Below are 26,987 nucleotides of genomic sequence, written 5' to 3'. Positions count from 1 at the left end.
GCAGGAGATCATGGTTCAGTTCTACCTCATTTTTCCTTCCTGAGAATCTGGGAAAGGATGTCAGAGTCTAGAAGAGCTTTGACAATGATACCAGTGGCTCCTTTATACCTTCTGATATTTTTTTTCCTTTTAAAATCACCTTGTTTAGAGACTAACAGGAGTGGAATGGGTTAGGGTAAACTGAGGCATGACTGGGACCACTGAATCAGGCAAAGTTAAAGCAACAAATGGAGTTTATTTCAGCCTAGGTGTAGGTGGGCCAAGGGCGAAGAGACCATCAGTGCCAAGAGCGGGGTGATTTGGGTAAGGGAGGACAGGTGCTCGGGGGAGAGCAGAAATTTTTGAGGCTTGAGGAAAGGAGGTTGAGACTTGGGGAGGGAGAAGTCTGTAAGGGCACAGGATGTTTCTTGTGGTTGCTGGGCACCCAGGCCTGCAGGCATTGATGGATGCAGTGGGCACATGTTCCTCTCAAACCTGTGTCCTGGCTCTGTTGTTATACACTTCTTGTAGGTACGAGGAGCTCGGTGCAGGGCAGCGTGGTGCACAGTGCTGTGAGATGTCTTTCCTGTTCTGCCTGGGAGAGGGTATACAGGACCTATGAAGTAGGTGTCCCTCTCTCTGGAGATGACGTGGTAGTCAGAGTTTTCTAGTTTAAAGCTTTGATTGTAAATTTCTCTACAGTAATGAACTCCTCGCAGGAAAAGACCTCTTATCTTTTGCCATCACCCACAATATAAGCACCCTGAAGGGAGACAGGCAGTGGCAGTGGCACTGGCTTCTTACCACACTCTGCAGCCTCCCCCAGAGCCTATTCACCCACAGGCAAGGTGGTCGGAAGATGCTGAGTAGACCGATCTTAGCTATTCTGTGATGTTTATCATGGAACAGGTGGATGAATGGATATCTATGTTACCTAAAGGGACTTAAATGCAAGTGACATTACATTTTGCATCGTTAGCTTTGGGGTTTGTATTTAAAGAATATATCAGCATCAACAATGTATCCAAACCATGAAGCATGGTACAAGCCTTAGTATCAGCTGCTCTGGTTTTCCAATGGACCCGGGACAGATCTATCATACCTGTTTCCTGGGCTCTTTCCGCCTTCTCATTAAATCCATATCGTGCTGGACTGGCTCTGAGTGTTTTCCAGACAGAACAGGGCCTAGCACACTGCCCTTGTGTGCAAAACACTTAGCGTTTGTCTCAGTGCAACCAACGGAAAAAACCAAGGGATTAACCAGCAGGGGGGATATGCTTACCACTGCAGAAGCTAAGCCGATAACAAGCAGCATGGGCGAAATGCACTTCTGACTCTCAGGACCTCCGGGGGTCAGCGCCGAGTGCTGCATGGAAGCTGGGGCCAAAGGAGCTCCGCAACCATTAGGCTGGAACCACCGTGAAAGAGAAATCCGGGACGACTCAGGAGGACTGGATTGACCTTCAGAGATGTCTCCTTTATCCATGGAAACAGAGGTTTCTAGTCATTTCAACAATCCCACAAGACAAAAATAACATACCTAACAGTCAGTTATGGAATGGATTCTATGCAGGAGTTTTGGTGCTTTTGCTTGTAATTTAAGAAGTGACTATAGTGGGCCTTCTGGCTGTGTCTTGCTTAGACCTGGGTGTGTATAAGCTGAGTAGCAAATGGCAGTGACAGGAATGTTGACCAAGGATTTACAATTCACTTCTGCTGTCAGTCAGAGGTGACATCTGCCCCAGGATTGTGCTGGTAAATGTCTAACAACTGGCTGTCCAATAAAACTCTGACATGTAGTGTTTGCCTCTTTTAATAGTGTAAATACTCCCAGCATGGCCGATTGCAAGATTCTAGCATGATACCACTGAATACAGCGCTGAGAAGACATGCAGATAGACAGACACAATGGGCACTAAAAAACTCAAATGCGTAGGTGATTATAAAATGCAATCAAGTAGCAAGTAATACGTTTTGAGTATTTATTACATTTGTTTGAAACATACTTTACTTAGGGCCGGGGATTTAGCTCAGTGGTTCAGTGGCCTGCCTTGCAAGTGCAAGTACCCGAGTTCAATCCCCGGTACCAAAAAAAAAAAAAACATACTTTACTTAGGGCCGGGGATTTAGCTCAGTGGTTCAGTGGCCTGCCTTGCAAGTGCAAGTACCCGAGTTCAATCCCCGGTACCAAAAAAAAAAAAACATACTTTACTTAAATGTGACTTTTCACTATTTAATTTTGAAACATGACTCTCACAACTGGTCCCAAAATTTCTGAAAATTTAGCATGACTACTGTTCTGTATGACTCATCCCCAAAATACCACCGCATTCACCATCACAGCAGCTGAATGCAGATGACAGAAAGCAAAACCCACCAGCTTTGGTGGGGCTGCAAATCTTTATTTTTCTATAACTATAATTACATCCAAAGAAATCAATTACTTTTAACAAAAATTGCTATATAAAAATAATAACAAGGAACAACTAAAGAGTTCTTGTATAGCTTAGTGCCCTATTAGAAACAAAATATTGGTCAATAAAATTCTCACATTGACACAACATTGCTATCTAAAGGCTTTCAATGTCATCTGATATGGAATAGAAATTGCAGGGCTGGAAAATTGCACTAAAGCAAGGTAGCATTAGCAGAACTCTAATCTTAACTTAAAACCCTAAAAGATTTCAAAAGTACTAAGAATTTTCAGAGTCTCTTAATTTCTATTTTATTCTGTTGACTATCTTATATTCTTTGACTAAAGTCTAAAAATATGCCTTTTCTCACTGATGTCTCGGAGAGTATCTGAGAATGCTTTTTTAATATATCTACAAACAAAAAGAGGTAAAGAGTCATTTTCCTCTCCTGGGGAGGCCAGAAACAGATATAACTAAACTGCAAGAAAGAATTACCCCTTTCTTTATAGTCTCTCCAAGTCTCTTCCAGCTCCAGAGCTCTGTGAGTCTACATTTGCCAAGAAATATCTTCTTGCCATCAAGCGGCTGAAGGAGTTTGCTTGGAAACTTTCCTGCAGTCAGGACTGCTGCCCGTGGCAAGGGATTCAAGGACTTGGCTGCAGGTGTGTGCTCAGCTTCTCCCACGTAAACAAGACCCTGTGGTCCTTCTTCCTGGGACTAGCACAAGGTTTTCCCTTTTTCAACCAGACTGTCACCATCAGAGGTGGTAAGAAGTAGAGAGATAATGAGAAGCCAACGGTCACACTCATGCCGATTTTTGTCTGTGTCTGGAGGTATGATGCTTTGGAATTTCTTGGGACACAGCAGAAGCCAGTGATTAAGTGCAAATCTCCAAGGGCGATGCCCCAACGCCTAATTTCCCACCTGTCAGCTGTAAGAACTCTAAAGCTTTCTGGGACAGGTGTGGCTAAGGAAATTACTTGATTCCCTTTTCCCAGAATGGACTTCCCGGGCTCCTCCTCTGGTTCCTTGAGACTGTCTTGTGCCTCTTTACTCCTCAGTGTCCAAACCCAGGTCCCAGGGAAAATTAAGATCCAAGCCCCTAAGACTGCTGCCACTTTTATTTCCATATATCACCTTTGTTAAGTTCTGGTGAAGGCAACTACTTTAGACTTTTGTTCAAAAGTTATCAATTTCAAATGCAGTTTTATGTGGTGAAATGCTACCTTAAGTAGGCATTTACTTGACTCATTTTTCTAACGGAGTAAGGTCTGGTTCAAAACAGCGGAGTTAGCTGATTGTCATCTAATGATGGTTGCTAGGAAACCATTCTGCAGCAAATTAGAATCCCATAAGCTCTTCCCCTTCTTCTGAAGTCCTGTAGAATTAATGTGTGCACGATTCATTCATTGGTGAATCAGTACTACCTGGGGATGTCTTTCCCCTCTTATTGTTAAATTGTTACTTAAATAATTAACTTTTTTATAATTTATATCTTAGCTGTGCAATTAGTCTTTAAACTCTCAGCAGATGTCTCTTTGTGTTTATACCTTTGAATCTCTACTCCCAAATGCCTAGCCACCAAGGCCTGCCCAGTATGTGCTGATTGTGTTTGAAAGGAGGTGGTCCCATGGAAGAAATGGCTCCAGATAAGAAAAAGAACACTCAGAGTATGTTCCACTGGTGATTAATGAGTTTGCAAAGCTGTTTTGTTATCCTTTTGCTTTTATTTCTGTGTTAGCCTTTAATTTGGAGCCCACAGAAGAGAAAACTTGCTAGAATATGCAAGAAGTAGTTCTAGGAATCGGTGCAATTTCCCTGGAAAACAGTTTGATAATATTTGATAATTTCATACACTATGACACACAGTATCCATTCTGAGACACAGAAAATCCTCACACATCTGGAGAAATTTGCCAAGAGTTTATCCCAGCTTTGTTCATAACAGTTAACAAAATGGAAACAACTTAAATTTCGATTAAAAAATAAATTAAAAACAGTGTCACTTTGGGAATACAGCATGCTGCACTATCATTCCACCCAAGACTAGGTCATTCTGTGCCACGTTATACATACTTCAAATAAGCTGGAGCTGCATACGTCTACCTGGTAAATCACGGAGCAAAATAAACCAATTTGCAGAGAAATGCATACCATATTGTACCATTACTATTAAGCTTTAAAACACGTCAAGCCAAACTGTATATGAATGTACCATACAATCAAAATTTACAAATATGGATGGAAGTCACATCAGTGAATTCAGCACAGTGATTCCCTTTGGGGAAAAAAAAGAAGAATGGGCAAAGGTAAGCCACATAAAATTTCCTGGAGTGTTTTATTTATGAAAAAACTATATTCAAAGAATGCATAGTGGAATGTTCAGCTGGACAAAGCCGGCGGTAAGAACATGGATGTCTGCTGTACTGTTCTCCGTGCTTGTTCACTTTTGATGCATTTATTCACTTTGTTTTCAGAAATCTGCTTTAGGAACAAAAGACCCAAGACTCTTTTGCAGGAATGGGACAACGTTGCACCAAGCTGATGGGGGAGAGATACAGGGTCATTTTCAGTTCAGGGACTTGGTTCCTGCTGAGTTAGATGAATTCATTAGAAGTTTTATCTACGTACTAGAAAGTTTACATGAATTGAATCTTTTAAATACTGGCAGTAAAACAAAGGAAGGCCAGGCAATAAGGCTTGTTTTTTTTTTCCTTTAATATAGTAAATAATAAATCTTCCTTTATTTTGCTTTGTTTGAATAAAGTTAATTATAAAAGCAGTACATCATTTTGGCAGCTAACAATGCCTTAGAGCAATGGATCTGAAGCTTTAATGAGCATAAAAATCACCTGGGATGCTTGTTAAAATGAAGATTTCTGAGCCCTAGCCCCTCCCCATCCAGTGCGAATCCAGTACACCAGGGTGGGCCCTGTCATTTCTGTCTTTAGTGATCACCCCAGCTAGTTCAGTCCTTTAACAGAGTAACCAGAGTAAACTGGGTCTCACAGGCAGATTGTCCTACCCACGAACCAAAGATCACTGGTGCCTCCAACTATGAAAATATACTGCAAGCACTGCATTACATTAGCAAATAAATGGATCCTTGAAAATTCAAATCTACAAAACTATCATACACAGCACACTGTTCAGCATACATCTACTCATTTGCCAGATATTTACTGGCCATCTATTTTGTGCACGGTACTCCTTTGCTCATTTTTATTTGTGCTCTATGTGAATTTCTTTACACATGCACATATGCAGAATTTTATATAAGTGCATAAATATGCCTGGCTGATTCACCATCTTTCCCAACAGACACACACACACACACACACACACACTCCAAAGTGACACTGATATGCTAGGAATACTTTCTTGGGGTAGGAGGGCTTTCGAGAAGGGAGAAAACTTTTTACATGTAGTACTTTTGTTTCTCTTCTTTGTTTAACCACCCCTCCCACTCTCCTTGCCTTCCATCCATATGAGCCCCTGCCCGATAATCCATGTCAGGGACCTAGTATGTACCCATCAATATGTTTTCTGATGCCCACTGATCATACACACATTTGTACACACCCGAACACAGCAGACCTGTGCAGACAGATGACTCAGTGTAGTGAAATGAACTGTCCTCTGCCAGGAGCTCATCTTTTGGGGAGACAATGTACATCTGCAAAACTATCAAGACGAAGGGCATTGTACCCAAATGGCACATGATATAATAAAAGATACATAGGAAAAATCTCAACACTTCATGTGCTGTAGGCTTAGGAAAAGCAGAAAATAGAAAGTATAAGGAGACATCAAGAACATTCTCTCATTGCATGACCTTCACAGACCACCAGGTCAGAATCAGCTTAAAACCTGGGTCCCACTGCACGTGAAGGAAGCCTCTTGCCTTTGGAAGACAGAGCAGATGGAGGGTCCTTCCCTGAGGCAGAGCTCCCAGACCCCAAGAGACCTGTGGGGCTGGAGCAAGGGGAAGTCCAGGCAAACAAAGGCACAGTGTTTATCAGAGCAAATGCCATGGTGATGTTTTCAGGCACAATCACGTCAATGTTATTTGCTCTAAGAAATGCATTTCCAAAGCAGATGCTTCCCACCATCTATCCACTTGGCTGCCTCAGAATGAAGCCTTCCCTTCCTCGGCCCACCAGGAGGGTGTCGACTTGTGTCGGGGGCTGGTGTAAAAGGGCAGCTGACACCTCCTCTTGGCTGGTGAAATGGGCCTCTGCCCTGGGAGTGCACGCTGAACTCACAGGCCTTAGAGGTCACAAGTCCTTTCAGGTCAGCCGTGGGACTGCAGCGAGAAGGGGGGTGACACTTTGGGAAGAAGCAGATCAATTAGAGCCTAAGGTGAGCAGCAAAGGAAAAGAAAAGACGCAGAGACCACAAAAAAGCAGCAAAACTCAACCAGCAGCTGGGTCAGGAAGGCCAGGGAGACTGTGTTGCGTCAGTGGTTCTCAATTCTCCTTGCTTGCCAGGCAGCTTTGTTGATCTAGGCTGGCTGTTATTTTCTCAAGCTTATTAGGAGAACAGAAATGTAGAGTCATAGGGCTCCTCTGTCCTGGGTGGCCAGGTATCAGATGGAAAAATAAAGTCTTCTAAGCAAAGAAATCTGAGTTAGCACTTCAACCACTCAGTGGGGATAATCAGAACTGGCCAGGATCCGTGGAGAAATAATTGTTGCAGTCCTACCAAAGAAAGGTGGTGTAATTTAAAAGCTACTGCACCTGCAATGAATACCTCAAAAAACAATATATAGTACAGGAGGAAGGAAATGCAACAGCAGTAGCTTATATCCCAGCCCTAACACCCACTGGGAGACACTGGGCAAGCCCTTAACCTCCCTGAGCTTCTGTTTCTTCATTTGTAGAATGAGGACTTTAACATCTTCCCATTTAACTCAATGATCACACAGGACGGTGGCCTCCAAAGCAGTTTTAGAACAGTAAAGGTTATAAAACAGAATTATTTATGGAACTGCATTAAATCTTCTGCTATTAAATTTGAGTCTAGAAGCCCATGATGAGGCCTCAGGAGAGATGTATAAACTCGGGAACATTTAGTGAAGACACCAAGGCAGTGCCTGATTACCTGCTGAACGGGGCAGAGAAAAAGGGGTCCCAGTCACTCAGAGAAGCAAATGATGGCTCTGGGCCATGCAAAGTGGAAATCTGAGGGAGAGGATGGGCATTGAGTCAGTCCTGGAGAACTTGAACAGTTAGAGGAAGAACCCAAGCGATGGCTTTAGTAGAGGGCAGAGGAAAGTCATCTGTGCCCCCAACAGGGAGAGATCTCAGTGGAGCTGAGCCTAAAGCTCTCCTTTACTGAGTGACCTTCTGGTGTCCTCTGCTGACCACATCGCCACTGAGATAAAAGATGGAGAAGCCACAGGGAGCCCTCCAGCCCTTCTTTCCCCAATGCCCTTATATTAGGTTTATCTCCCAAGACCCCAATGTTGAGAAAATGTTTTCTACAATTACAAAAAAAAAATGTGAGCAATTATTCAACTACCTTCAAACTACTATGTAATAGGATAGAGTGAAGATGACAGATAAAAAACGTATATGTTATCACCTTTGCCCTATTTTCTGTGTGTGCCTGTGTGTATGTAATGTACAGTACTGGGGATCGATCCCAGAGGTGAACCTACACTGAGGCATATCTCCAGCCTACTTTAAAAAAATTTTTTGAGACAGGGTCTCAGTGCTGTTCAGGCTGGATGTGACCCTAAGATCTTCTGCCTCAATCTCCCAAGTTACTATAATTATAGGCATAGCCCATCATGCCCAGATCCCCATTTAATATTAATTCAAAATCTATATGGCTCCCAATCGCCTTTTCAGATTGCCATGGGGTAACCAGTGCCGCCACGCCAAACTAAGAGCAGAATGATACCCAAAAAAGCAAAGCACATTCAGCACTATCTGTGAAAATTTCCAAGAGACTTTAAAATAGTTCAAATATCTTTGATGAGGCCTACAAGTCCAGATCTCCAGACCTAGAAGGCCATCATTTTTCTAGAGGGTAAGGTATATTATCTACTTAACAATAACAGGGAAGTCTAAATAAAAATATCTCGACCGATTTTTATCATGATTCTCAGAAGTGACATAAAGAAGCCTGAAGAGAAGCAAGAATGTTCCTCTTGGACCTTGTGCTCATTTTTCACATGCTTCAGAGACTAGAACCACTTGAAAGCACTCCGAACCTATGCTTCTTGGCTGCTGGGAACTGTCTGATCACCTCCTGCCCATCCTTCAGTGCTCCTTTTCCCAGCCAAGGGTCTTAATTGTCTCTTCATCCCAGCTCCAAGCAGGACTATACTCTGACTTGCTTCCAGGCCAGGCAGCTCAGCAAGCAGTAAAGTGGAAGGATTGGCCCAGACCAACCAAACCCCTAATTGGGCTGACTTATCCAAAACCGCTCAGTTCCCTGTGGCTAAGCTGAGCTCAATTTTTCTGCCTCCTAACATATTTTACTCTCTATTTCTTTTGGGGGTGGCAGAACTTTTAATATATTAATGTAAAATAAAACTAATCTCAGAAATTCTACCGTGTTTTCACAAAGCATTGTTATAATGACAGAAGGTTTGGGGCCTAAGGAAGCTCATTGAAAAATAAAAGTTGAACAATGAAAACATATTAGAACCTCTCCAGAAAAGATCAAGAACTCAAGAAAAGTCCCCTAAATTCCAGATAAACTGAGAACAAAACTAAGAGAAGAGCAGTTTGCTGATGGGAATGTCCTTTGAAAAACTTTCCTATCTGTCAGGTCATCCGAGCAGACTGCCTGCCAGGAGAGATTGCCATGGATGGGATGGCACGGATGGCTCAACCTGCAGGCTGACGGGTCCGCTGCTGTCCTGAGTCCTCTTTTGGGGATCAATAGGAATTCTCCCCTTCAGGCCCAGTCTCCCATACATACACTGAGGACCGAGCTTCTGAATTCACGGCACCAAAGCCCCAGTCTGGAAACGGAGAAGGTCCCCTGATGAGCAAACCCAACTGGAGGATGGGGCCAAAGCCACCTCCCAGCCTCTGTTCTCAGGTGACCCAGACTGCACCGGGGCACCCGTGGCTCAAGGGCCTTGGGAGGATGGTAGTGAAGTGCAGTGGGGAAGGATGCGAGCATTGGTGTCAGAAGCCCACAGTAGCTGTGTGACTCAGGCAAGCAGCTCAGCCACTTTTAGTTGCATGGTCTCCATCTACAAGAGGTTGGCAGTGATAATAATAGCACCTCCTTCCAAGGGTCGTTGTGAGGATTAAATGGTGCTTAGCATGGCAGCTGGCACATTGTAAATACTCCATAAATGTTATCTGTTGCTATTAATACCCAGCAGGCTTCCACCTCATTGCTTTGCTTTGGCAAGGATGCTGCATTGTACTTTGCAGTATTCAGAGGCAGCCTTCTTTCAACCCTGTCCTTCAGCACCTTGGCCAGAGACAGCGCCAGGCTCCCCACACGCACACCCTACCCGGAGGTTGCTGGAGGAAACTACAGAGCAGGATTACAGGATCCATCCTGCCTTCACGGTAGTCTTCAGCCTCTTGACTAGCCCTGGGCCTGTCTGTCTCTCTAGGGGACTAGGAGCTCAGAACTTCAATCACATATAAATGGCAACAGATCTGGGAACAAAACCAATACATCTTCTGTCCCTGTGGTTGTTCCAAGAAAAAGAAATCCTTTGATGGCCAAGGGGAGCCCTTGATTCTAACCTCTGTTCTGGCCAAATCCCAGTGTGGTGGAAGACTTATCTGCCTAATATGGTGGAGTTCTGACAAAAGAAGAAGTCACTGAGGACTGACCCAGCCACTCAGGGCTCTTTCCTCTCCTCTCCCAAAGGGAATTTGGGTGGAAAACATCGATTCAGTATCAAAATGCTGGTTTAATGAAGGCTCCTGGAGGCAACTGGGGTAGCTGTGACTCCACAGCCTTCTGATAGAAACGGGAGCCAACAAGTGCGTCCTGGGTATTTTCTCAAGTTGTTTTCTTGAAGCTTCCAGTGCAGCCAGGCAATTATTTCTTTGCAAAACACGGGAAGAGCTGAAGAGAGAATTTCTGAGAAAACAGGATTGCTGCAGCAGGAAAGCAGAGCCAGGAAGAGCAGAGAGCATGGAGACTATGGTAGTAAGGGAGCTTGTCAATGGCATATATCGCGCAGATGAGAACACTGGACTTAGGAAGGTCACAGCCAAGGGAAGCCGACATGAACGAACAATAGAAATAACGTGACAGCATACAGTCAGGGTGTTCGGGAATTTTTATGTGCCTTGAGCATGTTGTTCAACTTCTCTGTGCCTCAGATTCCCAGTCTACAAAGTGAGGATATATTTATTGTAAGGATTAATCCTTGTAAGCACCCTCAAACAGTGCCCAACATACAGTATGTGGGCTTCTCTACTCCTGTCATCACAAAAATTATTATTATTAATTATTATTATTAATCATCATTACCTTCTCAGTGTGATGCCAAGGAGGAGTAAAGAAGATGTCTCTCATAAGAAGCGCAAAGTTTGGGGCTCATTCAAAATTGAAGGCAATGCCTCCAGCAGCCTCTTACGTGTGGCTTTTACGTCCAGAAAGAAGACATGACCTCCACAGGAGGGTAGAAATTCCACCTGCCAAGAAAGGGGTCCCCGGCCAAGCAGTGGCCTCTCCACAATGCTGCAGGAAGCCCCACCTGGCTGAAGGGAGACAGCAGTGATGAAGGTGGGGAGCATTCAGAAGGCCAAGGAGACCCCGTGGGAGAGGAAGAGTGGGAGAAGGGTGACTCGGCAGAAAATGGACAGAAGGGGAGGCTTCTGATGTCCCGGGATCCAGGGCACCCAGAAATCCCCTGGGAGTGGCCAGGGAGAGATGGAGATGAAGGGCTCAGCAAACATGGCTGAGAAGATGAGCTTTACAGGGAATTTCGGCAATTGATACGGGAGGCTGCTTCTGTCCAGTTTTTTTTTTTTTTTTTTTTTTTTTGGTACCAGGGATCGAACTCTGGTCCTTGCACTTATGAGGCAGATGCAGAACCACTGAGCTAAATCCCTGAGCCCAGCTTCTGTCCAGTCTTTGTGGCGTTGTTTTATCAAGGCACTGTTTTCAGTGCACGTCTCTGCAGAATGTTCTTTCTGATATCTGCTGCAGCAGCCTGACTTGGGATCCACCCAGGAGCTTACGCTGGTAAATACGGAATGGAACTGAGGGTCTCTGATGATGGGCATGCAGGGCCCAAACATTCTGCAACCCTGGCCCTGGGAGCCCTTGGGCTTTGAGACTCAACCTGGCTAATGTCTTCCCTCCAGTCTTCAAGCCAAAGAGGTTGCTCCAAGACATAGACCAGGACCTGTTTCAATGTTCTGTCCAAGCTATTCTCCTCTGGTTTAGTCGTGCTACCAGGTCATCTCACAGGGACCGGGATGGCTCTGGGATGCCTGTCCTTTCTCTTTCCATGCAACACTGGGCCAAATGTAAAGCAGTAAGGGGCAAAACTCCGGGCTCCTGAATACCGGAATGATTACCACTGCACATCTGCAGAGACCACATTTTCATATCTGCACCTGCGTTCCAACAAAACACTTAGTGTGCACAGGGACCCACAGTGATTTCCATCAACTGGTATCTAGGTTGTAGGTCTTTTCCTGGTCTTGCCTGGCCAGTGTGGGGCAGGAATGGAGGAGATAGTGAGACAGAGTGTTCTAGAATCCCCAGAGGGTTTTAGTGGAGATTTTCAATTAGATTGCAAATAATTCAATGCAGGAAGATAAATACATGCACAGCTTGCCCTATAATAGGCTCAATATGCAGGATACTCTTCTCTTCTGTCCCCTTCCTTCCCTCCTCCTTCTCGTTTTTGCTTACATTGTTTCCTTTGATGATTTTTTTATCCACTCATATCCCTTCAAACATCATCTGGAGGTACATAATTCCCAAGGGCACGTTTCTAGCTCCTCCTTTGCCTTGATCCTGGTTCCACAATTCCAGACTTCTCCTAACTCTCTCCCCACAGTGTGGCACCATCTTTTCCAACTCCATATCCCAGAACTAAATTCGTCACACTGGAATGCCTCCGAATGCCTGCTGCTTCTCCTGAACGCCTTTCCTCTGCTGGGGCATCACGTGCCCTCAGATCAGAAACTCCAGTCATTTGATCTCTTCCTCCTCCCACACCCAATATTCCATGAGCTTCCAAGCGTTGCTAATTCTACCCTCAAAAGGCTTCTTGCTCCTGTCCTCTTCTTCCCATCCCCACCATCACTGCCATTTCCCTCGCGTGGCCTTCATCACTTCGAGCTCAGTAGTTTCCTAACTGGCCCGCTGGTCTCATTAACTCCCTGCCTCCCCCTCATCCTTCCAGATTCTGTCAGCAGATTAATCATCTGAAAGATCGTGTTTGACTCACGACCCCATCAAGAGAGCAAGGAGACCGTCTCCTCCAGTCACTGCCTCCAGAATAAAACATTAATTCCTTAGCCTTCAAAAGGGCGGGGGTGGGGTGGGGGGGTACGGAATGTGCCTTTCAGGAACCAACTCCAAATCATAAGTGGTGGCTGAGTGGGTGCAGCATGGAAAAGGACTCTGAGGCTCTGCCCAGCTAGTGGAAAGAGTGCCAGGATGCAGTGGTCATGTCCTTCCCGAGCGCTGGCAATGGGATATGAACGCCTCCAGTGGCCCCCCACCACTCAGGCTGCCATCACTAGACCTACCATTGTCACCCTTTAACCCTCGGAGCTCTCCAATCTTAAATGCAAAAAATAAAAAAAAAGTGAAGCCCCTTCCTCCAAATCTGCCCTATACCTACTCATTTCTATGCAGGGTTTGTTCTTTCTTCCTCCACTGAATGTGCCTCCTACCATGTTAAGCTATGCAACCAGTTTCTCAAGGCCCTATTCAAATTCCATCCACTCCCTGAAACCATCCTTTTTTCCCCCAGGCTAAATGACATCTACCTTAAACTTCCTGATCTGTAGTTCCTGTCTAGTGTCACATTTCCCTTTTCATAAGCAACTCAGAAGCACAAGTCATCTGGTTTGTCCAATGTTTTACATATAGTAGGCAAATATTTGTCAGGTGAATAAAGATTTAATTGTGATAGGTGTCCTTAATAAAGTCACGATCCATCAGTTGTTTTAATTACATTAATAATGCAAACATCCTAACTGAAGCACTGGATCATTATTAGCAATCAAAGCTATAATAAAATTACAATCTGAGCACCAACTTAGCTGCTCTTCACTTTATTCCGGAACCCTGGAAGCTTTATTTTCGAGCATTCCAGCCCCTCTCTTACTGGGCTCCCTAGAAACACATGTGTGGAGCATAACTGAACCTCTCCAGGGTTTGTTCTCCATTGAGGCGGTATCTCTTTGGAGATCTGTCTTGGTAGCATGACACCATTCGGGGAATGTGGGCTGATTTTGTTGCAGATGGGTGTGCAGCTTGCCTCCTACAAGTTCGTTTTCGTTGTCCTCTAGCTTTCCAATACTCAAAATAAGTTCACTCAGAGCACCCCCAAATTAAAAGGAAAAATACATACCCCGAATAAATGCACTAAAAGTCAGATGGTGGCTTCTGACCCTGCAGAATCAGTTTAAGAGAGGATCATCTACTGGTGTCACTTATATGACCCATTAAAGGTAGAGCCCAGTGATCCCTCTGAGCATCAAAGATTGCCGGAGAGATTTTTTTTTTTCCTCAGAATTACGTGTTGATTCCTGGGCCCTGTCCTGTGAGATTTTTGATTTAATGTGTCTACAATGGGGCCTGAGTTACACATTTTAGAAAAATATGTCCAGGCTATTCTGGCATGCATTTTTGGAAGCCAACAGGATGGGTGAAAAACAGGTAATTGTGGGGACTTCAGGGAGCACTGTGCTTGCCTCCCAGCTTGGAGCCTGCGGTCTAGTAGGGCTAGGGCTACCGGAGTAATTCCTAGTTCTCTTCATTTTCAGGCAAGTAGGTGTGGGAGGCCCAGGAATCTGCATGTCTAACAGGCCCTCCATGAGAGCCTGGTACAGGTAACCAATGACCAACCAGGGTAACCCTGCCTTTCTAGATTTGAGTTCAAGCCTAGCTTTGGGGTGCCCCATACAAGCAGTAAGAGCTTCTAAGGATGGTTCAAGGGCCCCCCTCCAACCTCTTTTGTACACAGAGCAGCCACCCCTAAGTGACCCCCACCCCATGAGCAGCAGAAATGGCTATGGTGCCTTGGTTCCTTGGCACCTGTAGGCACAGTGGCCTTTAGTTCTGAAACATGTAAGATACTTTGCCTAAAGCAACAGAAAGTGGAACCAACAGCCACAGTCTCGCTCACAGACAGGCTCTCTCACACTCTCTTCAATAACTATACAGCAGGAGGTGATGATGATATTATGAGAACTAAAATCACATTTCCTCCTTCTCAAATCCCAGGGCAATGCTCCCACACTTACATGACCTTCTCTTTTCACTGCTGCCCAAAACTGGTCTCTCCTTAGTCTGAATTGTCCTCGTCTTGGAGTCTTCACATTGCCTTTGAATTAAAGGAGAGAATTCAGCAAGGCAAGACCAGGCCTATCTTGCCCCTCAGCCACACCCTCCCCTTAGGCCTGCTGCAGACTGTCACTGTGGTTGCCATAGCAGTGGCCCCTTCCCCCACTCCTAGAAGCCTGGCACAGTTGGACCCAGTCCCACTTCCGCTACCTCATGTGGGTCATTTGCTCAGGGATTATCCACATCCTTCTTTACCCTCCCTGATCCTGGCAGGTGGACCATCTTGGAATTCTTAGGAACCACAAGCCAAATTCTTCCAGGCTTGGTGGCCAGTTTTACTGGGTCTGTCTACTGCTAAAGTATATGTGACCTCCTTGGGAGAAGTTTCGGACTTAGTCTGTTTTCCAATTGAAGTATTGACATGTATTCCTGTTGTGTGTTTGTGTGCACCTACGTGTACGTGTGTGTGTGTGTGTGTGTGTGTGTGTGTGTGTGTGTGTGTACACATGTACATGTACAAACCTTAGCTATTGCTGTCTAAGAAGCCATTCCAAAACTCGTGGCCAGAAACAGTGAGCTTTGGTTGCTGGGTACAAGCCTACACGGAAACCAGGACATCTTCTGGTCCCAGGTGGACCTGCTCACGCAGCTGCAGGCAGCAGAAGATCAAGTAGGCAGTTTAACTTAGTAGACTTGTACATACCTGCGGCTCAGCAGTGTGAGATCTCTGATGCTTGCAAGCTGCGACAGCTGGACTCTCCTCCGAGTGGCCTCTGTTCTTCCAACAGAGAACAGAGCATGCTGGTCTTGTTCCCAGGGTGATGGGGTTGTAAGGATAAGAGCAGTAGGGTGCACGGCTTCTGGAGGTGCAGTCTCCGGAGGTCACACCACCACTTCTGCAATAAGCTACCAGCCAGAAGATAAGCCTATCTTCAAGCGCAAAAGAAACAGATCCCCTCCCTTCTGTAGGGAAAGTGGCAGAGTCACAATAAAAAAATAACCAAGTGGATGTAGAGAGGGGAGAAATGGAGCCACTTGGGCCAATAGTTGACCACAGTATGGAAAGTTTCAGAGCTGTGAAACAATTCAGCAACTAATTCCTAATTATGTTAACGTCTCCTGAAGGAGCAGACAATGAATAAATGAATGAATTGAGTGTGTTTTAGCCTTTGGATGTGGAGTTAAGCACTGCCAGCCCATCCCACCCCTGCAGGCTCAGGACTCACGCCAGATGCTTCTATCACATCACCGATTCCCATTGCAACCGGAGACCCATCGATTCAGGGTTTCCCAGCCACTGGGGTGCACTGAAGTCAGCAGGACTGCGGTCCAAGCAGTGTAACCCAATGCTGGAAAGATGTCACCAACCGCACGGAGCTCAGCAGAATAACAGGATTCCTCCCTGGCGCTCTGTAGCCCCAAAAGCTGCTGAGCCCAGAGAATAAATACATAGTGATGACGTCCTTTTTAAAAACAAGTGGAACCGATGAGCCTATCCAGGGAACTCCGGATATAAATACGAATGACACCTGGAAACACCATCCTAGCCCAGCTGGAGGGAAGCTGTACCAGTCCCTGGGCAATGCCAGCAGGTCAGATGGCAGGGAGGGGACTCGATACACTTCTACCCTCTCTGCCTCCCCTCGCCCACGCATCCAGAGCCTACAGCCACATGGTCTCTAACCTGCCCCCTCATGTCTCGTGTTTGAACAGTCGCCTCCATATTTCAGGTTAAAACATAAAACGTCCTGTTTCCAATGCAGATGGAGCTTTTTAATCCTGGGGATGCAAGATAACTCCATCCAAAAGAAATGATTCCTCGGTGCACTAAGTGGCTGGCCACAGGGACCCCGGAGTCACCAAACTTCCTCTGTGCATGAAAACTACCTACTCTCCTCCCCTGTGCACCGTGGTCCTTTGCCCTCCGCCGGCTCAGCCTCTGACGGAACCTGGCACCTCTCTTCCTGGTGTATTTCACTGACACCCCCAGAGCCACCTCAGGATCTTCACAGCCCTGAGTCCAGGCAGCTGATCTTTTTCCTCTCCAAAACACAAGCAGTGAGAGCAAAGCCCCCAACCTGTCTCCTGCATACATTATACATAAGCCCCACACACTCCGTGCTACTGCGATCAATTTGTTCATTTCAGAAACAAGACTACAGCTTGAAAAAAAATCCAAATACTAAATAATTAACTCGAGGACATCTTCCAAGAAAAATATAAGAATTCAAAAGAGTAATCTTCCACTTCAGTGATTTGGGCCTCTGTTAATTATAACTTCTTATTCACTGTGATTAATGATTGCTAGGATGACATTTAGAACAGAAAGTTGAGGAAGAATAGCAAGGGAAAACTTGTCTTCATTCATGCTAAGTCCTAACCATAGAACAGTCTTTCCCAGAGGAAGTGGCAGGACTTTATGTCAGGATCCTTTGAAAACCAGCTGTAGCAAAAACTAGGAGAACTTGCTAAAAGGAGCAATTGTCCTCTAGGGAGAGGTTAGAAAGGATTCAAAGAGCCATTTGCGTCCCCTTTCTGAAGTGATAGGCAGCAGTGGTAATGGTGGTGTCAACATCAATAAGAAATATAGACAATACAGATTTGAAGAGAAGATTTTATTTTATTTTTTTAAATAAGTTACTGCTACCAGCTGAACAATATGAGACTCCGTTTTGCACCAGGAAGCCTTTCTTTCATATATTGTATTTGAATCTATTTTCTTTTTCTCTATGGGATAGACAGTTCTGTTGCTCAATTTGAATGGAAATCATAAAATTCATATGTCACCAGAGGGCCTAGAGAGGTCCCCCAAAGAGAAGATGGAGATCTCAGCTGGCCCCATTCCCACAGAATAGGTTCGTCAACTCTCATCACAGAAAAAGTATTTCAGGATGCATCTGTAATTGTAATTCGAAGAAGCACGGACAGATTTATTGGGCAGAGTTGCAAAGTAAGAGAAAATAGGCAAGCGGTTTTCACTTGAGGAGCTAACTGAGGCACAGCTCTAATGGCCGACTAACAAAACAACTGGCTTTTACGTCTTCACTGAGGCGGGCTCAGAGGCTGGTCACTTCACTGGGGCATGAGTATGGCCTCAAGTGGGAGGAGACTTCCTCCTACTGTAAGATATGGATCAGCGGCGTTCTCACCCCTGGAGACATCCCAGGAATCCCCCTCTGTTCCGGCATTCCTGGTCCTTGCATTCCTGGTCCTTGCAATACACGGGGCTAATGAGAAGCCACATTCCACACACACTTTGATAGCAAGGGAGGAGGGGAAAATGCTTCCATCTTTAGTGCATGGATTAAGCCTGCCAACGGATGCTTCTTGTCCCATGAGAGTATCGGCCCTATTTCAAAATGAAATGAGGGATCCATGGAGGCAGGAACAGTGTTGAGGGTTACTGTGCACTCAGACACATGTTCACCAGCTGAGCAAGATCTCCCAACTCCCTTTGCCAATGCAAATGCGGCTACAGAAAGCCCCACGTAAGGCTCAGCCTGAGTCCCCATTGGGCACAGCTCCTTGCACCACACACCAGAGGCCATTCTGCCGGGATATATCTTGGGCAGGAGTAGGCCACTTGAACCCATCAGTGTGGAGAGGGGTCTTTCTCACCGCATGCCAGCCAGCACATCTCTTAGCATGCGCCACAATTCCCCAGGCCAGGCTGGGAGAGGCACCACTCCAATCCCGGCAGGAATTCCCCTGAGGGCCCCTGCTGTCCTTTGCTGGATCATGCCGGCCCACACTGTCAGACTGGGCTTCCTATCTGTACTCCAGGGTGTGTATCAGTGCTGAGGGTAACGATGATAAAGGTAAGAGGGCTACAAGGGTGCTGGTCTTATTTCTTCCAGGCTTCTCTGCCTCTGCAAACCCAGACAGCTGGACAGAAGCACTTCCTCTAAGCCCCAAGGGCAAGTGGCTGTGTGCTAGAAAGCCCACAGAGTGAATGCTTTGCTTTGCACCGGTAGTCAAAAAATGAGAGACGTTCATCTGTCTCCTGTCCCAAGAGGCCTTTTTATTGGGCGTCTGGACTTCCTAGTCTGAAGGAGTTTTCCTGGCACTGCAATCAGAGTTAGAGGCAGGAGTTCCAAATGCTCGGGAGATGGCCACAACCCCGAGGCACCTCCCACAGTGGAAGACTAGGACAGTTAAGGCTAGTGCAGGGGCCAAGAGGAGGACAGTCTGTTCCAGCAAGGGAAATGGTGATTTCCTCAGGGCCAGAATGAAGGGGTGACAGTGTCTATAAGAGGCGCACACTCCCCATCCCCCGAAGCAGAGTGCCCGGAGGTGGCTGGATCTCTCTCTGAAGGGACACCCTGTGTGCACGGCCGGGAGATAGCGTGCCTGCCTCTGCCAGGTCCCAGTGGTCACACGGCCATGGGCCTTGCCCTTCCTCTGATCCTTTCCACAACAGAGACCCTAAGGCTGTGGTGACCAGGGGCCCTGCCCCAGAAGCCCATGTGCTGCCTGGGTCCTCTGAGATTTCCATAAGTTTCCTTCCCAAGGGAAGGAAGGGGCTAACCGCTAACTCATCCAACTTGCCATTGGTGAGTGGCAGCTCAGAGTCAGATGGAACTGTCTTTAGAACAGTGACAAGGTGGCGGTCATTATCACTACAGTCACAGTGAAGAAATTAGGGGAGATGAGACTTCCAGACCCAAGGACAGCCAATGCGTCCTCCTACGTGGAAACACAGAACCAGTGCAGAGGCTGTTATTTCCACAGCAAGTGAGAGCCCAGGCTACCTTCTTGAACACAGGGCCTTCCCTCCCCTCCTTCCTACCTCCGCCCCCTGGCCTGCCTGGGTGGGCCTCAGCTGCTCCAGGGGGCGCTGGAGAGCCACTGCTCTGACAGAATTAGAGGAAATACTCTGGCTTCAACTTCTTCCTCTTGTCCTTCCTGCAGGGTTTGGCCCAGAGTGGGCAGTCAGTGAGTGATTTATCAGCCAACCTTCCCCTCTCCATCTTTAAAGTCTAAGCCAAGCTCCTTGTCCATCTGCCAGAGGACGAGCCCAGGCCTGCCTTGTTGGGCCGCGCCTGCCGTCCCAAGCCCAAGTCCTGGGCCAGATTGTATAGTCTGTTCTCAAGCAGCTGCTCTTGACCAAATGAACAGGACCTTTCCCGGACAGCTTTGATGTGGTTCTCTGCTCACTTGTTAATTAATTGTATCCTTCAGGGCAAGAACCTGTCTTCTACTCCATTGGCATCTGCAGTAAATACCAGGTGAAACACTGCCCCCTCCAAAGTCCCAGGGCCACTTTCGTACCCTGCAGGAAGATGGTCTCTGGGTCTAGAACTAAACCCCACTGACCGCCCCCCCCATGCCCTTGGTCTTTCTTGCTTAAAGCCGAGGTTGTGCCACCTCCTTACCCAGGTTTGAGAGGAGTCGGGGAAATCGAAATTGCCCTAAATCAGTATTGTGGGGACATACTGATTTCAGGAATGGAAGCAGCCAACCAGCACTAGTCTATTAAGGCCTGATTTGCTTGGTTTGACTCTATAAGTAAACAGTTTTCTCAGCTGGGATGGATTTATAGCCCTGCCAAGGATTTCCACAGCTAACTAGACCAGCCTCTGAATCCCTTTCTACTTTTGGGTCCTACCAGGGGCAAAGTCCTTCATGTAAAGGAGATGCAATTATCTACTTTGCCCTCCAAAATCACAGCTCTCATGCCAGGGTCATGGCATGTGCCTGACATCCCAAGCACTCAAGAACCTGAGGCAGGAGGATGGGGAGTTTGAGGCCAAGCAACCTAGCAACTTAGCAAGGGCCCTGTGTCAAAATAAAAAAAACAAAAACAAATAAAGGCCGGGGATTTAGCTCAGTGGCTCCACCGCCTGCCTTGCAAGCGCAAGGACCTAAGTTTGATCCCCAATACCAATAATAATAAAATAAAAATAAATCACAGCTCTCTTCTGAAGAGAGTGTCTCCTTTTCCTTTAACTCATTTCTCAGCCTAGAATTTCTTGCCAACCTATTTCTGCAAGCACCACACACACTGAGGAGGACACAGGAATCTGAAATGGCACCTGGGCTCCCCAAAGATACTTTCCAGGCTTTTCCAACATGCCCATCCCAGGAAGGAAGCAGCACCTAGAAATTCAGTAATTAGACTTCTTGCCAACCTATTTCTGCAAGCACCACACACACTGAGGAGGACACAGGAATCTGAAATGGCATCTGGGCTCCCCAAAGATACTTTCCAGGCTTTTCCAGCATGCCCATCCCAGGAAGGAAGCAGCACCTAGAAATTCAGTAATTAGATTTCCTGGAATTAAGTAACACATTCCGTGCTGAGCAGCCGGGGTAAGCAGTGTATTCTCAGCTCATCAGCATTAATTAACAGCTGCTTTTTTACACCTGACCCATTTAAGGCACTAAGTCCCAGGTGACAGCTTGTAGCCACCGCACACCTGTGCTTTGCATAAGGGCCTAAAACCCGCAGCAAGGGCACCCACAACTCACTGGGCCCTCCTTTCTCACTCTGCTTAAGCCAGGGTAGGGAGGAGCTCTGCCAATTAACCAAAAGGGAGAATCAAAAGCCTGCAGGAGGATCGCACCTCCGTGAGCCCAGCATGTGAGAGGTGGTTGGTGCCGTGCACCTTTCTCCCCTTTGCCATCTCTGCCCGACTGCCCTGCCCTGGCTGCTGGCGGCCTGCGCCTGTCTGCTTCCAGCACAAGTCTCAGCAGCCGCCAGGGAGCTGCTTTGGTCTTTTCATGAGAGTACAGCAGATGCTCCTGGTCCAGCTGTCCCAGGTGGAGCCGAGGACCTCTCCTCTGCTGGCCTGAAATGTTACCTTCCCGTCACTTCTGTTGCCTAACCTGCCTCTTCAGTTCCTTGTAGCCAGCACTCCAGCTGATACGGCCTCCACTTTCTGTCATCCTAGCTTTTGGTCTCCAAAAGACAGAGGAAAACGTCCTTCTTCCAGATCTGTGGTGGGGACCCTGTGTCTGCAGTTAGGACGTAACAGCCTCTGGGTCCCCAAGAGGAGCATCCGTGCCCCTGAACACAGCAGCTGGTTCACTCCGGGGTGGTATGAGCATTGGAAGAGAAAGGTTATTTTCCTTCTGTAGCGTGAGACCTACAGACCTCAAAAGCCAGAAGCTGTTTGCCTGGGATGGGGTGGGGTGGTGGGTGTATGAACCACACGCACAGCAAGAGAATAAAACTAGCACGGGGGAGGGCAGAACAGCAGCTCAGAGAAAACTAAGATCTTGAAGACACCATCTGCGAAGCGGAACTGGGCGCCCAAAATGAGAGCTTCTTCCCAGCCTCCTCATTCTGTGAGCTGCTGCCTTGCCCTACGTTTAGACTATTAGACGATGGAATTTCTTCACTGGTAACCACTGATTCACTAATGCACCTCCCAGCTCACACCCTGGAGGCATTTCTAGTATTATTCAAAGTTCATTCAGTTGCAAGTAACAGAAACTCTGTTCCAGACAATTTATACCAAAAAAGGAAAAAAAACACCACTGGCCTTAGGGACATTCTCAGACAGCATCGCTGCTCCCTGGGATCTACAGACCCCGACCAGGCTGGCTCCTTCGCTGCTGGGATTCAAGACTTTCAGCCTTGCAGTATGATGGAGAGATCAGCCTCAGAGAAGGGCACATGACCCTACTTGTCTGTCCCTGGACCACCCTTGCAGCTGGACTGAGGGACTGTGATCCGTCTCTTGTGCATCACAAGCCCACCACACAAGCAGGGAGGGGAGGTGTGTCACCAGAAGAAGGCACAGGAGAAAGAAGGCAGTGAAAACAGAGCCCATCCGATCTCCTATGCAGAGATTTGGGGAAACTCTGCCTCACTAAGGCACCCCTGGGGAGGCCCAAACCACACACACGCACACGCACACGCACACACACACGCACACCTACGGTCATCTCCTGCCTTCTGCCAAGAAGGCTCCTTGCAGTTGATGTCACTGGATTTGAGGGCTGCACTTGGAGTGTTAAAATAGGGTTTGCTTCATATTGAAGCTGTACACATTTACTTGCAGCTTACTTTTTTTCCCTCCTCTGTTATTTGAGTCTGTTAATTAGAGGGAGGGGCATCAGTCTGTTTCCAGAGAGCGCTGTCCACTGAACAGCAACCTCAACCAGCGGGTGAGGCCTCGCCCAGCCTGCCCACTTCTCTACAGTCTGGTTAGTGTGCACCCACCTCTCTGTGTATGTGTGTGTGTGTGTGTGTGTGTGTGTGTGAACGCACGCACACCTGCATATGGTGTCGCGCATGCGTGTCTAGACCTGAGGCGCGTGGGAACCAGGAGAAAGTAGCAGTTCCCGTCTCTGCGGTGCCCCTGGACCTGCTCACCACAGCCTAAAGGGCCGAGATGGTGGTAGAGCTCTTACTTGTAAATATCACTGAGACTTTTGAGTGGAGCTTCTAAGAACCAGAACTGGGATCCTGGGTTTACAGACTCATTTTAACAGCCTGTTTGTTTTACCCAATCCAGAGTACTTAGGCAAATCTACCAAAGACTCTCCTGCCAATATTTCACACATCGACAGGGTCCTGGTTAGAATGTGAGGAAGCTGGACGTTGTTTCTTTCACAGGAATATGGAGATCTCATTGGATGAGACCTGAATAAATACACACACCAAGAATCGTGTATGTCTCAGAGCGAGCCCCACAGGACTAATTGAAAATCATTCATAAGTACTATTTAGAAAATTACCAACCACGCCATCATAAAATTTTAATCCCTCAAATAATTTTTAATACTATTTAGTAATTGACAGTATTCTGAGTAAGTAGTAATTAATTATTTTGATGAATCATATTTTAGTGTTAATGGGCCTCCTTCTAAAGGAGTATATCTTTTGTAATTAAAACATTTAAATTAGTTATAAGCACCTCTATGGGATTCAAATCTATTAGAAGCAATTTAATCACCAAACTTTGAATGTTATCATTCTCATCTTAAAACTATTTTAAAGTCTTTCATAGCAAAACCCACGTTTTTATTCAATATCTAATATCCATGCCAGTTACTCATATCTGCATTTGAAAATATTGTAATTGTTCTTAATAACAGCTGCTGATACCAAGAGATTTGCCACATAATTCTAACCAATAGTGTAGCGTATTTGTATAGAATGTACTAAGCCTTTTTTTGTTTGTTTGTTGTTTTTTGAGACAGGGTCTCACTATGTAGTGGAGACTGACCTGGAATTCACTATGTAGCCCAAACTGGTCTCGAACTCACAGCGATCCTCCTGCCTCAGCCTCCTCAGTGCTGGGATTGCAGGCGTGGGCCACCACGCCCGGTAGAATGTACTAAGCCTTTATTGGTGTACACGCAATAACTACAGGTCGCCACTAGAGGGAGCAGGACCAAGAGGGTGAAAAGGAGGAAAAAGCAGCAACAGTTATCTCTCAGTGTGGGGAAATTGGTTCCAGGACGCCCTTTGGATACCAAAACCCATGGATGCTCAAGTCTTATATATAAAATGACATAGTGTCTGCATACAGCCTACACACATCTTGCCATATACTTTAAGTTATGTCTAGATCACTTATAATACCGAATACAATGTAAGGAGCTGTTGCAGTAATATTTAAGGTCTAACGACATGGGGGTGGGGTGTCTGTATATATTCAACACAGACTCAGATTTCTTTGTAACATTTTTGACTCCCGTTTGGTTTTATCCTTGGATGCAGATTTTATCCTTCAGATCCAGAAAGCCAAATGTATACTGATGTACTCGAATGAAGAATGCATTTTGGTTTGACCCTTTGGTGCTCATTTTCTGGAGGCCACACCCAGGAACCTAATTAGCAGTACAGCTCATGATTCACTAACATGAAGATGCTTTATTTGGAAAGAGACCTGAACCAGTCATGCTCGCCTCTGAAGAAAGCAAGCTCATTATCATTGTCTCTCTCTCTCCACACTAAACACTTGTGCGATACATTCCAGTTTTCTGAATGACTTCATATACATTATCTTATTCAGGAAGCAATGTGGTGTATCAGAAAGAAAATTAGACTTGAGTCAGGAAACCTGAATTGCAGCCTGGTCTCTCGTGCTAGAGGCTGTGACCTTGGCCGAGGGACTTAACCTGTCTGGGCAGAAGCATCCTCGTGTGGAACAGGCCAGTGTGAAAACGGATGAACTCTACGGCTCTTTCAGTTCCGAAACCCTACCATTTTATGATCTAGCCTGTGTAAGCGGCTGCCTGTGTGTGTGCTCCTGTGAGTTGTGTCTCGCTTTAAATGTGAATTCTTTCAAATAAAAACAGGATCCTGGCTTTTTGGAGAGCACTTTCCCTTTCTGCCTTGGAGGAATAATGCAAATGCCAGGGACAGGCCCACATCCTGAAAGGGGCCCCGTGGGACTCTGCAAGTACCAAGATTGGGTTACAAAAGCTCATGTGTATATGAAATGTTTCCATCAACTTATAAAATAAAAGCCCAGTAAAAGCAGTGGCTTTTTATTATTATTTAGATTTAAATCATCCCCTACAGTGTTGAAAATCAAAGGCAACCTCCTGAGTTTAAGGAGCTCAAAAAGAAACGGAAACTGAATGTAGCAAAGGAAAGAGATGCATTTGACATCATCGTCCTGCCTAAGAGGCCGTCCTTGTTCTTTGTTTTTGTGTGTGTTTCTCTGAGCCCAGCAAACAGCATAAATGTTGAGTGCTCATGAGAATGTTATGGAGTTCTTTTAGAATTTATGAATTCTTTTTCTCTTAACATTGGCTCCTTTGTATCATTTTCCCTAAATTAACACAAAGCAATGCTGGTCCCTAGCCTTCAATTCTTTAGCTTTCTTGCCCAGTTATTTACGTGTCCTCAGATGCACTCCCTGCATCTTGTCCATGTCTCTAACACACCATTCTCAAACTTCTACCTCAAGAGAAGAACACAAATAGAGACAGAGCCAGGGGAGCAGGGGGTGCTCCGGGAGCCACTGTGGGGTGGGAGGGTTCAGTTTCATGGGCTATGGAGTCAGGGTGTGAGAAAAGTAGCGGAGCTACTGGAGTGTTTTGGGCAGAGGGCTGAAGTGGCATGATCGGATTCATATTTTAATGGGCTCAGCTGGGCAAATGTGTTGAGATTATCCTGAAAGGAACAAGGGGGAAAACACGGAACCCATCAGGAAGCCATTGTTTTGGTCATTTAGGGGTTAGTGGAGACGTGACCAGGGCAACAGCGACAGAGGTGAGGCGCAGTGCAGTGATTCCCAAGTACAGCAGCGAAGAAGCCTGCGTGTGCAAGAGGAGAGCTGGGGATGACACGCAGACGGCCGTCCACTAGAAGGCCATGGTTAAAAGCAGGGATGGGGGTCAGCGGTTTCCCATGGGCTGCGCTGCCTGTGAAATCCTGTGGCCCTCTAGTGGGGTCAAGTACACTAAGCCTTAAGAGAGAAGTTGGGGAGTTCTCAGCAAATCGAAGGCAGTGAAACCTGTAAGGCTGGAGAAGACCACCAAGGTCACCAGGGGACTGGCTAGAAATGAAGAGAAAATAACCACTGAGCGGTAAAATGTTTGGACTATGTGGAGCCCAGACTTCAATTAGGTTGGATGTAAGAAATGACGCAAGGCTGGGTGTGGTGACGCACGCCTGTGATCCCAGCACTCAGGAGGCTGAGGCAGGAGGATCGCTGAGAGTTCGAGACCAGCCTGGGCTACATAGTGAGTTCCAGGTCAGTCTCAACTACATAGTGAGACCCTGTCTTAAGAAAGCAAAAAAAAAAAAAAAGGAAATGATCAAAAAGTTGGAGGTGACTGGTGCAGGGAAGGGAAGGCTGGTGCAGCCACTGAAGACACTCTGTCTGGTCCCCACGGACACCTGACCACTGGCCCTTTTGCTTTGGTCCTCGTTCATCTGCACGCAGTCAATACTCCGCCATTAGGGACATCTGAGTGTCTATGAGCTTAGATGTTTCAGGTAATCACCCGGATCAACAAAGCCTGGGTTTCTTTCTAGGCCTTTGTGTTTACCGGGTCTCACTTCGTGAATTTAGGGAGAGGAAGTAATGGGGTCTCCACCTGAGGCTTAGCCGCCGCAGTCCAGCCAGCCGCACGGTGTTTGAGCCGGTGTGCCCAGCCCAACGCATTTGCAGCTTCAGGAGTGTAGAGGGTCCTTCCTGCCGGCTCCTCCGG

At 46.5% G+C, this 26,987-nt stretch overlaps 1 long non-coding RNA gene across 1 annotated transcript in view; it reads right to left on the bottom strand.

Moving 5' to 3' along the window:
• Nucleotides 1–200: 200 nt before the first annotated feature.
• Nucleotides 201–26,987, bottom strand: part of LOC104847570 — a 36,730-nt gene continuing 9,943 nt past the window's right edge. The window contains exons 2-5 of the long non-coding RNA XR_776187.3: nucleotides 15,568–15,770; nucleotides 14,825–14,904; nucleotides 1,262–1,455; nucleotides 201–574 (exon numbers count right to left, since the gene is read on the bottom strand). This is a non-coding gene — a long non-coding RNA (uncharacterized LOC104847570). The remainder of the gene's footprint in view (nucleotides 575–1,261; nucleotides 1,456–14,824; nucleotides 14,905–15,567; nucleotides 15,771–26,987) is intronic.

The sequence above is a fragment of the Fukomys damarensis genome, unplaced genomic scaffold, assembly GCF_012274545.1.
Source record: "Fukomys damarensis isolate Sample0158 unplaced genomic scaffold, DMR_v1.0_HiC HiC_scaffold_21, whole genome shotgun sequence".
In the NCBI taxonomy this organism is placed as follows: domain Eukaryota; kingdom Metazoa; phylum Chordata; class Mammalia; order Rodentia; family Bathyergidae; genus Fukomys; species Fukomys damarensis.
The sequence above is the reverse complement of the archived record's forward strand: the minus strand, read 5'-3'. Positions and strand labels throughout refer to the sequence as shown.